Genomic DNA, 12,579 nt, shown 5'->3' on the forward strand with positions numbered 1-12,579 from the left:
TAGTGGTGCTGTAGGCAGATCTGTTTACTTCACACTGCAGTGGCTTGGGGGCACAGACAGGGGCAGATAGCAATTGGCAAGGGAGGGGATGGGGATGGGGATTAGGAGCAGGGCTGTGTCCCAGGGGACTCTGCCAGCCCCACCGAGGCTGGCATAGGGAGGTGTCTTGCCCCATCCCGAGCCCTCTGTGCCACCACCAGCTTCCTCACTGGGCACATGTTTCTGGAGGGCTGTTGCAGTGTGGGTGTGAGGTGGCCCAGGGCTGTCACACGGGACCTCCATCACTCCCCCTGCTGTACTCACAACCCTGGCCCCCTGCCCCCCTGTGCCAGCCTCAGCTCCAGGTGCTCGAGTGGCAGCCAGTTGGTTGTTTCAGCCTGATCCCATCAGTCCATCATGGTCTGCAAAGCCCATGGGCAGCAGACTGTGGGCGTCCCGCTGCAGAAGAGATGCAAGAGGCCAGGTGACAAAAGCGGTGGCCGGTACCCCTTGGGTAGGTGGCTGCCCAGAGAGGTAACGGAGGGGAAGCAGCATTCCCACACGCTGGGGGCTCTGGGTGCTGCAGCATAGCAGAGGTGCCACAGCCCCGTGGTAGTGCAGGTTGCAGGGTGCTGTGCGGTAATGTGTTGCAGCTAATGCTGTGTGACAGTTTGACAGGCCCTCCTGGGACAGCCGGAGCTGACATGCCATCTTCAGAGCTGTCACTCTTTGGCTTCCGCACTACAGCATTTATTGTAAACAGGCAGCGTGGGTAACTGTTTCCCCAGTGTATAAGGAGTGAGAAGGGCTGTGGGTTTATTTGCATGTCCTCAGGAGGATGCTCAGCCCTGTGTTAATTGGCACTGGGCTGTATCCTCCAGAGATGGAGCCGGCTGGTGGGAGGGTGGAGAGGGGGGGCGTCTAACATTCCCCTGGTCTGAGGTGATGCCGAGCAACTCCCTTAGAAGATTCAGGGCTGTGGTAGGAGCTGAGCATTGCTATGCCCTGCTCTGGGGCTCGCCCCCACCCAGCCCCAGTGAGGGGTGTTGCACCCACTTGGGCAAGCCACGGCTGCCACAGCATATGGTGCTCACGGTGCCGTGGCTGGGGACCGGGTGGGGATGGCATCGGCTCGTTGGGGCTGGGGTAGCCACTGACCCCTGCCAGGCTCAGGGAGCTGCTTTAGGAAGGAAGGGGCTAAAGATGTTCATGTGGGGGCTCACCCAGAGAAGGCACTTGAGGCAGCTCCTGCCCAGCCCCACAGTTAACCCTGGAGCTGGATGTGGAGTTTCACATGTAAACCACAGGAGCAGAAGGACATATTGCTGCCTTCCCCAGCCCCCTGAACTTGACCCAGGATGTAAGCAGCATCCTGTACGGACCACTGTCCCCCTGGCAGGAGCTCTGGGGCATGAGGTGCCATCACAGACCACCCTGGGGGGATGCCTGCGGTCCCGTGCCTTCCATTTCTCCGCTGCACCGGGTGCTCTTGATGCTCTCCAAGAGCAGTGAGGCTCCCAGTGCTCAAACCCTTTCACTCTCATAGAGAAACAAACCAGGAACACGCACAGCAAAGCAGAGTTACCGGCATGTCTGGAGAGGCAGGGAGCTGGAACAAGACAGGCTCTGACAGCTGCTTTCAGGACGTCTGCAAGAGACTGAGCAACATGTCAGCCACGCATAGCTCGTCCTGCAGAGCATCAACCCCTGTTTTGCCCGGCTGCCTTTTGGCACGCACAGCCTGTCCACATCCCAGGAGCTGCCTTGCTCTACCTGTCCTGGCTGTGAAATGCATTTGGGGTGGGCACTGGGGCAGCAGCTGTGGGCTGCTCCCTCGTGGGACAGTGTCTGAGCAATGGGGACGCACTGGTCCCGGCAGTGAGGCTGGGAAGTAGCATGTGTTTCCAGGCTGAGTCATGCTGAGGACTGTGTCTTGTTCCTTGTTAAGAGTCCAGATACAATATTTGCTTGGCAGAAGTCAGCTCATCATCCACCTCTGCCCACCTGTCTGTCTGTCCGTCCATTTCTCCCAGCTCCGTCACATAGCAGCAGAGCAGCATCTGTAGGGAAGGAAAAAAAACCTCCGCCTGGAAGATTTGGGTTACTCTGCAGGGCTGTAAGGTCAGGAAAGCAAAAGCTGGTGCTTGCTATGCAGAGCACGGAGCCAGCACGCTGGGCAAGCAGGTACTTACTCAGCTGCAGCTGCGGGGGCCGGCTTTGTCCTGGGGCAGGGGCTTGCATCCATGGGAGAGGGGAGATAACGCTACCAAGGCCAGAAGGGGAGCAGAGGAGATCGAGACAGGCTGAGCTCCTGGGTGGGACTCGCCATCCCCCATGCCATCTGGCCAGCCAGGCAATCAGAGCTGCGGAGGGGGACAGGGCTCCTGCACTGCTCTGTCCCCCCTTGCCACATTGTCTTTGCTCAGCTGCTCTGTACCTAGGTTATTTTAGCTTTGATTCAGCTCTGAAATTGCTTTGGCTGAAACTCTGTCTCTATTGTTTTCAGTCTGCAGGAGCATCACTGAACGTGTCAAAAAGATAAATTGGAGAAAAAAGAGAAAAAAAAAAAGAGGAGAGCAGCGCAGTTGGTGGGGAGAGCCGTGCTGGTTGTGGTCTCCCAGGGCAGCTGGCTGCTTCAAGCACATGCTCCCTACCCAGAGGCAGCTCCTTGCTCTGCTGCCCAGCTCCCTCCCCACAGCCCTGTCCCCTTCTCTGCAAAGCTGAGACACCCTTCTGGATGTTCCCCTTCCCTTCTGCTGGAGGGGTTTTTCCCCTGGGCAAAGCTCATTTAGACTTAGCATCTGCCCTGTGCAAGCCTGGTCTGGGAGCAGCAGGAGTGATGGGAGCACAGCCTCTGAGACCTGCTCCCTGTATTTGCCCTGGCTGGGGCTGAGATGCCAAGTCCAGCCCAGTGGACAGTGAGCCCCTGTAGATCAGCTGAGAGCACTGTAGCAGGGCTCTGGAGACGAACAGAAAAGAGGTAGGAGGGAGCGAGACAAACCCAAGCAGGACAGACAGCGAGAGGGGTCCTGGGCCCTGGGCGGGGGCTCCAGGCAGACCTGTGTGCATCCCCAGGGGTTTCACTCGCTGGTGGACTTGTGCATGTCTCAGGGTACGACATGCTAATACACCTGGTCCAGGGTCCATGGAGCTGGGGAATGTCTGTGCAATGCAGACCCAGTCTGCATTGGCTTGGGCTCCAGCCCAGGCTCTCTAAGGAGTTCAGGGGACCCCTGTCCCAACCGTTCGAAGAGGGTTCAGGCTTCTGCATCCCTGGAAGGATCAGGCCTGAGCAATGAGGTTTGGGGGTTATCTGTCCATTTGGGGTTATCAGTCAATGGTGGAAGACATGGCACTGTCTAAGGGCTCCTGGAGCCAGTGTTGGGGATGCGGCATTGAACAGCTCGGGGCAGGTTGCTCTCATAATGCCTTTGCCACTGCTAATGCGATCAGCCTCCTTCAGGACACAGCTATAAGGGGAACCCCTGCCCTGAGGGCTCATTAACTGCCAGGCAGAGAACAACCGTGTTCCCAGGGGCATCGGGAGGGTTATATCCCACCAAGGCACTGGGACCCCTGGTTTGGCTCCTGGGAAAGGTGCTCGTGGCGAGTTATGGGAGGTTGAAGAGGCAGTTGTCACTGCTGCTGGGGACACTGGGGCAAATGAATAGCCTATTAAATAAAATGTCAGCCAGAAACGGATAAGAACTGGCATTGCTTTTGCAGCCTGCACTTTACAAAATGAATGTCCTTGTGCGTGGTTGATTTGCATATTCAAAATAGGCCACGGTGGAGGGGCTCTCCTTCTGAACCCGCTGACACCAAGGTCTAAATTGTGTAAATTTGCTTATCCAAATGCTCCTCTAAATGACTGGAACAATCTAACGACATAATCCATTGCCAGAGGAGATGGGTTTTCAGAGCCTAAGCCCCTTTGTTTCTGGAAATGACGTCAGCTTGTGTGTGAGAAATGAAGCCGAGAAATTGCCGGCGAGCACTGAGCTGAGTCCTGTGCTGGGGCAAGTGAAACTGTTCCCTGCCCCAGTTGCCTTTCACACCTGAAATGGGGAAGATTGATCTGTGTGAAAACTTCAGGAGGCAAATACTGAGCGGATCCCATTGAGTAAGGCTGGTTTCAAATAGAAACTGATTTGCCTGGGCTGATCAAGCTAATTACTACAGCAGAAACTCAGGAAATCATCAGATTCTTACGCAGCAGGACTGCTGAGGTCTGCTGTTATGAAGCTTGGTGCGTAGATGCCTGCCAGAATTACCGTGCCTTCAGCAGTAGCCACACGGGCATCTCCGTCAGGAGCCGTGCATGGGACGTGGCAGGCATGCTGGCTCTGTTTGAGGTGGTCACTGCTTGCCTGCCAGCAGCAGCCTGAGCTGTTGCTCCCCCTCATCTGACAGGGGAGGCAAACTCATGACATCGATAATTTATAAATCATTTAGTCTGGTTTAGAAACCTGTTGGGGTGTTTCTCTGCATTACCAATGCTTTCCAAAGGCCGTGGTATGTGCAGAGCCTGACGGCCCCACGGAGCAGTGCCTGCTGGCATGGGCAGAGCCAAGCCGCTGGCCGTGGTGGGCACCCACACAGCACATGGGTAATGAGCATCTCGCTCTTGCTGGTAATTTGGTCCCGTCTGGTACGCTGGGGACCGAAAGGCTGCGCTGGCATCTGCGCTCCTTCTTCTGCCAGAGCCAGGCAAGTGCAACCTTGGGTGCTGCCTGGAAGCCGTGGCAGAACACAGGGACCGTGTGCCAGTGGCCAGGCAGCTGAGTGGGTGACCGGCAGGGATTTGTGCCGTGGGCAAGTGGTATCTCTTTGGTAGCATTTGGCCTGGTGGAAGGGAGGTCCCTTGGGTGTTCCCAGCACCCCTGCCTGTGTCCTGCAAGGGACCGTGTGTGCACGCATCCCATAGGAACTCCAGGTGCCTGTGTCCTGCAAGGGACTGTGTGTGCACGCATCCCATAGGAACTCCAGGTGCCTGTGGCCCGTGGGGGACCATATGCGTGCACTTCCCAGAGGAGACCATGCATGCCTGCATCCCACAGGGAAGCATGCTTATGTGCATCCCACAGGGACGCTGGGGCACGTGTGTCAGGTCATGCCACTGCAGGAGCAGCTCCGCATCCCCGTGCCTGCACCATTTCCCCAGGCAAGCACCTTCAGGTGACTTGTGGGCGAGGAGGCGTGCAGCTGGTGAGATGCATGTCTCCTGTCGACAAACAGAGAGATGCCGTCTCCCGAGGCTGCTGGTTCAGTGCAACGTTTGTACACACACGTGTAGAAAACAGAGTATGTGTGGGCGGGTGTGCTTCTAAATATAGGCTTGACTACCTGGGAAGTGTGCTGCACTCGCAAGCCCACTCACTGCAGCTTGCAGAGTCCCTTCCTCACCCTGCACCCCCGGGAGCACACTGGCACAGGCAGCAGAGCTCAGAGCAGGTTATAAAGAGATTATAAAGAAGTATAAATTAAGCCTCTCTGGTAGAAATGCTGGCAGCCCCAGGCTGAAACATCGCGCTCAAAGGCTCCCCCTGCTCTTTTGCTTTTTTCTTGTTTTAATGGTTTTGCCTTTATCTGGCATCAGCTCAAGAGCTTTACTGAGCCTCAGAGCATGGAAAGGGGTCCCAGAAAAAGCAGGGATGGAGGGGGATCCAGTGACGCTGTGTTTGTCAACTCCCATAAGCGGGTTCCTGTGTAACTCTGGTGAAGGCTGGTGACAATTTCGGTGGCTTGGTGGGACAGTCCTTGCTGCCACACAGGCAAGCTCATGGGCCAGCTGTCATGGCTTGCGGGACCTTCTCGACAATGTTGTGCTGCCAGAAATGCTCCAGGGTTTGCCACCTCTACATCAAGGTGAGCTCTCACCCTGGAATAACTGGCAGGGCCGAGCCGTGGGTTGCTGGACCACACTGGGAGGTGCTGGGTGAGTTCACTGGGTCCAGCTCACGCTCCCTCTGCACCCAGGGGCTGTCACGCAGCCGTCAGGGCTGGGAATATTGCTGTCGTTTCTGCGTCCTCTGTTGGCATCCCTTCCCCCAGGCCACTTGCCTGCTCTGCGCTGCACTGGGTGGAGATAGCAGTCCCGAAAACCTCCAGCAAGTCATCAGCTGAGCAAATTGCTCTCTGTAAATCCAGAGTGAAAGTCCTGGGATTCGTGAGGGCCCGAAGGAAAGTGCTTGATTGGATTTTCAAGCCTCTTTCTGCGGCACTGGGAGAGAGGGGTTGACAGCCTCCCTGAATCTTCCTCACTGTCGCCTTGGAGGGGGTGCAGACTGTGCCCTCTTGCTAATGGGATTTAAAGGTTCTGTAACTCTCCCCCCTTTATTTGGCTCCCCTCTGGACTTTGTATGCAGCAATAAACTTCTCCTCCTGCAAATCCTTGGGAGCAAGGCAGCTACAGGGTCCCTCACCTGGTGCCCAGGCAGGCGTGGAGGGAGCCGTGCTCCTGCTGCGTCGCTGCCAAAGAGGAGCCACCACACCATGCAGCAACCAGAGCCTGTCCCTGAGGACCACGAGGCTCTAGGGACACACTGTGTGCATTTGGGGTCTCTTGAGTGAAAGGCTCAGTTTAAGTTCAAGCTGCCCGTGCCAGCATGAGAGGGGCAGGAGTGCCTGGGGCTGGCACCCGTTGCCCGGTGTAAGCCCCCTCCTCCCCATGAGGCCCAGAGTGTTCGTCTCCAGTACCACCAGAAAGCAAAGTTAATGCAACATGAAGGTCTCCCAGGTTAAAATCAGAGAACTCAGGAGCTGAGTGGTTCAATCAGCAGCAGTAACTGAGTGGCAGAGAGCGGCCAGGCTTTGGTGGGGAGTTGGTGTCACTCCAAACCCCCATCACGCAGCTGAAGTGTCACGCAAATAAGGAGGAAGAGTGCTGCAAATTTTATTCCATTGCTCCTTATCTCTGATTAATCCTCTTACGTGTTCGTCTCATTTTAGCCCAGTGTTGACTGTCTGTTTACTGTATTTCTGTAGTCCTCGCAGAGATAAAAATCCCTCCGAGTCTGTAACGTCTTCCCCAGCGCTGCCCTGGCTGGGCAACAGGGGCTCCTGCCTGCTGACACCGGTGGAGCACCGTGGAGGAGAGGACCAAGGTAACATGCCCGTGGTCACCGTGGCGGATGGTAGCAGAGGAGGGGCTGGAAACCAGTTTCTCCCAGACCTTAGATTAGTGCCCAGCCACTTGGGCATCCCTGAAGGAAAAGAGAAATACCCTAAAAAAATTGTCCCATGGCGTGGCTTTGCAGCCCATGCTCAGGGCATGTGCTTAACACACTGGAGAGGAGACAGGCTTTCCTCTCACCATCCCTCTCCCATTGCAGGCAGATTTGTTAGAGCCCTGCGAGGGAAGCCCTGCCTGTCCCAAGTCCCTCTCCTCCGGCCCAGGCTCTCCAGCTCAGCTCGGTTTCGCCAGCAGCCCCTGGGTAGCAGCTCCCGTGCCTGCTGCTGGCTGAGGCAGGAGCACAAGCCTTTAGGGCCTGACCCTGTTGCTAAAAGATTTTGCTTTGATCCTCTTCTCGGCAAGGTGCTTCTTCAGCTGGGGAGAACAGAAACCCTTTACACGGCCAAAAATTGTAGGGAAAATTGGAGGAGAAAATGGTGGGAACCCCCAGGTAAAAACAGTTTGCATTTATAGAACAGTGTCTGTAACAGCGTGGAAACCCGCACAAATGAGGCAACCGGCTGTCTTTGGGGTGCATTCAGACAGGATGCACAGCACCCCAGCCTGTCCCCAGTTTGTGCGGGCAAGGCCAGGCTGTGTGCGTGGATACCCTGGAGGTCTTCATCATCTCATGCTCAGCATCCTTCACTCCCGCAGGTACCCGATGCCCCGCAGCACTGCTGCTGAGCGCCTGCCCTGGAGCCCTGCTGCCTCCTGAGGGCACCTGGCAGCACGCTCGGGCACGTGCAAGCAGGGTCCCATCTCTGCCACGCTCACGCGCACCTTGGAGAGCCCATGCCAGTGGCCTGACGCACGCAGGTGGGTACGCGCCCCATTGGTGTGCCAGAGAGGTGGGCTCAGGTCCTCTATCCTGCTGAGTATTGAGGGAGAGGGCTCATCCCAATCAGACTCTTCTTGGTGTAAATTCTCCCAGGATTTGGCAAGCTATAGCATGGGAATTTTGGAGGGCTCTGGCTTGAGTAGCTGAAAATTGCTTTTCAAACCCGGTTGAATTTACAGCCTCCCCAGCATCCTGTGGTGGTGAGCTCTGGGCATTAATTGGCTCTTGGGTGGCAAAGTCCTGCCTTTTCCATGTGTTAAACCTCCTTCCACAGGTGCCCTCCAGTTCTCATGTGGTGCTAGCTCCCTGCCCTATGTCAGGCTTGTTTTAGGAGCCCCATCACAGTCCCTCTTCCTCTTCTTTCCAGGCTGGAGAGCCCAGGTCTTAGATGGGGAAGACGATGCTTGCGAGTGTTTGCCTGTGGAAGGTGCGATCCAGGCTAGGCTTCAGATTCTCAGTGGTGCTTCTGGCTTTGTCTCACAGGGCTTGTTTCAGGACAGTCTCTTCCTGCACAGAAGCTGTTTCTTCTGTTGACCTGATCATGTCTGGAGGTTGGGGTGCAGGGTCTTTGTTAGCCATGCTTGCACTGTATTTTCTGTTAATAAGCAACATTACTTTGGAAATGGCCCCTCTCGCCCTCCAAGATGCAGCTCTGAGCATCAGATCAGGATGGTCCCACTCCCTGCCAGGGGCCTGAGCCCCTCTCCATCCCTCTCTGCCACCCCTGGGGTATCACAGGTCCTGGGATTTCCACCTGGCCCCCATCCTTCCCTGCCCCTCTGTCTGTGTTAATCTCTAGCTGAGATGCCAGGACCATTTAAAAAGCTGCAGGCTGAGCAGCAGAGAGCTGCGGCTGCTGCTCGGAGCCAGGCTGCGGCTGCTGCTTCATTATTTACAGCTGCCTTTGGCTGTTCACTGTCTTCTCCAGCAGCTCAGCTCTGGCTGTGCTGGGGGACGCTGCTCGCCGTCTGCTTGTTCCTGCGCTGAAAGCCCAGGAGTATTTTTGCCCTCAAACAGTTGCCATCTGGCACCCGACCTCTGTACCAGCAGTGTACCTGGTGTACCTGCCAGCTCAGGACAGACCCAGTGCCAATGGTGAAGCTAACCCTCGCTAACCCTTTTGAAGAGCTCTACTGATTTTAAATTGCTTCCTAATATTGACAGCATCCGAGCTGGAGCACAGGGGGTAAAGTCCTGTGTCATGTGGCAGAGCCGTATGCAGGCTGCAGTTCTCTAGGCTGGGTCCATGAAGGACTTCAGCCGTGAAGGCCTGGGTCATGCTGCTGCCTTTAACGTTGGTCTCAGCCAGGCTGGCACCCCTCGGTCCAGCCCTCCTCGCTTCAGCCAGCCATTAACTGCTGCCAAAGCAAGGGCAGCCATTACCAGGCCATCAAATGCTGCCTCTGTGTGCATTGCATGTCTGAGCAGCTTCGTGGTGGTCTGGAAATACATCTTCTGTTTGCCCTTGCTGGGGACATCTGACATGTTAACGTGGTCCTAATGGCATCTTCCAAGGTGACCTGATGCTTGCTGGGCACAGATGTGCAGATCTGACAGAGCAGAGATGCATGTCACAGTGGATCCTGTGCCAGCCAGCTCTGCCCCCTTGGCTTTTGTCCCCGCCGTTGGTCCCCCCATGCCCTGGCAGCCCTGCAGGCTCCGTCTGAGATGGAGACCAGTGTGCAAGGCTGGAGCTGCCATATGCTTGCCATAAAAACACTTCTTGGCCCATTCCCCGGCATTTCCTGCCACTGCCACACATGCTCAGGATCCCACATGCCTCGCAAGCCGTTCACCAACTGCAGCCCAGCAGATGGAGGAGCTGGGCACAGCTTTGCAGCAGGAGAGACAGGAATCCACAGGCTCTGTTTGTTCTTGGGGTGTTGATGGCAGCAGAGGAAGGGGGAGGAGAGCTGGCACCCACCCCTGCAGCACCATCTGTGCAAAGTGCCCCTCCACAAAGGGCTCAAGACCTTTCTGTACCCACTCATCATCCTGGGAGTCAGCCATAAGTTAAAGGTGGTTGGAAATGGTGCGAGTGTCCTGGGTAGATGGAGACCATCGCTCCACCCAGGCAAGTGGTACTGGCTTGTTCTGGTGGCGTTTCCCACTAGCAGAGATGGTCAGTCAGGACTAAAAGCAAAGGGAGAAAAGCAGTCCTCAGAGGCAGCAGAGATTTATTGCAGTAGGAAATGAAAAATGTATGCATCAGCTTTTGGAGTAACTGTTGCTCTGCCTTTACCTGTCTGTGGGGGAATAAGGGCTCTGGATTCAGCCCTGCTCTGTAGCACGGAGGTCTGAAGGTGCTCAGGAAGCTGAAGGCACATCCTTTGTTGGCATATCGTGGTGGGGAGTGACTGGACGGAGCTGATGTCTCTCTTACCTTGGGCGGCAGAGCATGACTGGATCAGTGTCTGAGCTCTGAGTGCAAAAGATAAGTGCCTAAGCCCCAGGAGAGGGGATATCTTCATGCCATGTTGGTCAAGACACTGTGAAGAGCCAGCTGAGGAGCAGATGTCCTCCCATAAGGGCACATCCATGGTGAGCTCCTACTGCTGATGGGCACAGGGGGGTTTCTACTGGTGAGTCCTTTCGCCTTGTGCTGAGCCATTTTCCAGTGACCTTGTGTCTCAGTGGCATTGCGCCATGGTGGTCCCCGGGGACATGAGGGGACACGGTGCAGCCTCTCAGGCTGCGGGCAGGCAGCAGGCAGACAGAGATGTAGGCAAGGTGGGGACACAGACATGAACGGCCATTTGCTCCCTGCAGTGGGATGGGGTCAGCGCTGGTATGTGCCCACTGAGCGGGGTAGAGGGTGTTTTCCAAGCAGTGTGGCCCAGATCACCAGCCGCTGAGCCCAGGATGGGTCTGGTTTTGGGGGCTGCTGATGGGGCAGAGCTGCTGAGCTCCAGGGGTTGTTTTATAGCCCCAGTTCCGTGCTGCAAGAGCAAGGCTGAGAGATTTGCAGCCCAGTGCACTTCTATGCTTGGGAATTAGAAGAAGAAACACAAAAAAGAGGCTTCAGGGAAACAATGGCTCCTGTGGTCCTGGGGTGCAGCCAAGCTGTAATTACCAGTGTTAGGGAGAGTGTTACCTGCTGCTTCTGCTGGTTTTCTCCGACCTCTAGCTCTGATCCAGAGCAAGCACATGTTGTGCCCCAAGCCCAGCATGCAGCCCAGAGAAGCTGCTGAGCACATTACTGCTTCTCCGGGAGTGGATAAGTCCTGCTTACAAGGACACTGCTCCTCTTTTATTTAATTTCCCGGTAATGCTTCTGCAGCGTCAAAGTCTTATCAGGAGAGGAGCAGCTTAAGAGCCTGGTAAAGGAGTTTTATTGTCAGTATCCAGCTCTTTATTCCCCTCTTCCCTTTAATGCTGGACGGCAGGCTGGTTGTGGCTGGAATGAGGTGTGCTTTCTTTTCCTTTTGTCCATTTAAGCTGCTAAACTTTTCTGATGGTAACTCAGGTGCATGAGGGGCTGCTGTTCCTGGGCAGTCATCGGAGGGTCATGGGTTGGTTGCAGGCTCCATGAGGAGGAGCGGGGTTGACACCCACTCCCAAATTGCGCACAAAAGGACAGATATGGGGACACAACAGCTTTAACTGGGCAGCTGTAGTCCAGGACTTGTCATCCACTTGGCGAGCAAACCCCTGCCTCAGTTCCCCAGAGCAATCGCACTCAGCTCAGCCACATCTCTGAGGCATCCCAGTGCTTTGAGCCCCGCAGTTCATTCTCACATTCATGCACTGTGGGGGCTTGTTGGATGGGGGGCTTGTTGGATGGGGGGGCTGGAGTTGCTGTGGGCAGTTTGGGGGGAATGAAACAGGGGGGTCTCCCCTGGGAAGCCAGCAGCTTGGTGGCTCTGCTGTCTCTTGGCACTCAGCTCCATCTCTGCAAACAGCTGGCATTCTCCCCAGCCATGCCAGGCATGCAGAAACGCAGCGCTATGTTCAGTCCCCTTTTCAGCCGCAGACAATGGCTTTGGATAACATTCATTTGAGAAAATTGGTTGAATCATGTGATTTTTTTTATTGTTGTTGCTGTTGTTCTTTTAAATGATCATGGGAGTAGCAGAGCAGGTAATGAGACGGTGTGTAGCCAGTCACAGGGGAGATGGTCTCACCTGCGCTTTCCCACAGCTGCACTCTCCTGGCAATGCAGCTGGCCCTGCACCCCGCGCCTGTGGGTGCTGCACCCCCGCTGGGACTGCTGGTGGGTGCAGGACTCCCCATGGCCCTGGGAGATGCCCGCACCCTCCTCAGCAGTTCCCTTCCCTGGGTCTCACTGTTTTGCTTCTCCAGCCATGTGCTGCTGCATGAGGGAGGGGAAAGCCACGCGTACCGGTCTGGCTAGGCACCGGGGATGGGTCAGGGTGGACCCAGCAGCGGTGGAATCCCATCACCACAGAGCACAGCTCATCCACAGCTAGTGATGTATCCCTGACACTGGGTGGAGGCGCCTGGTGCTCAGAGCTCTCCTGGCTCCCATGGGAGACAAGGCAGCAGGGACAGGGACAGACCCTGCTCCCATAAAGGATGTCGGGACAGGTCACCTGGGGATGAGGGCCGGCACAGGGCTGTCTTT

The 12,579-nt window shown here is 56.0% G+C and overlaps 1 protein-coding gene across 1 annotated transcript in view; it reads left to right on the top strand.

Moving 5' to 3' along the window:
- Window positions 1-12,579, top strand: part of FRMPD3 (FERM and PDZ domain containing 3) — a 66,651-nt gene that overhangs the window by 18,128 nt on the left and 35,944 nt on the right. Inside the window, exons 2-3 of the mRNA XM_069811191.1 lie at window positions 6,967-7,085; window positions 7,811-7,972. The gene's annotated coding sequence lies outside the window, so the exon portion shown is untranslated. The remainder of the gene's footprint in view (window positions 1-6,966; window positions 7,086-7,810; window positions 7,973-12,579) is intronic.

Source organism: Haliaeetus albicilla, chromosome 23, assembly GCF_947461875.1.
Source record: "Haliaeetus albicilla chromosome 23, bHalAlb1.1, whole genome shotgun sequence".
Classification (NCBI taxonomy): domain Eukaryota; kingdom Metazoa; phylum Chordata; class Aves; order Accipitriformes; family Accipitridae; genus Haliaeetus; species Haliaeetus albicilla.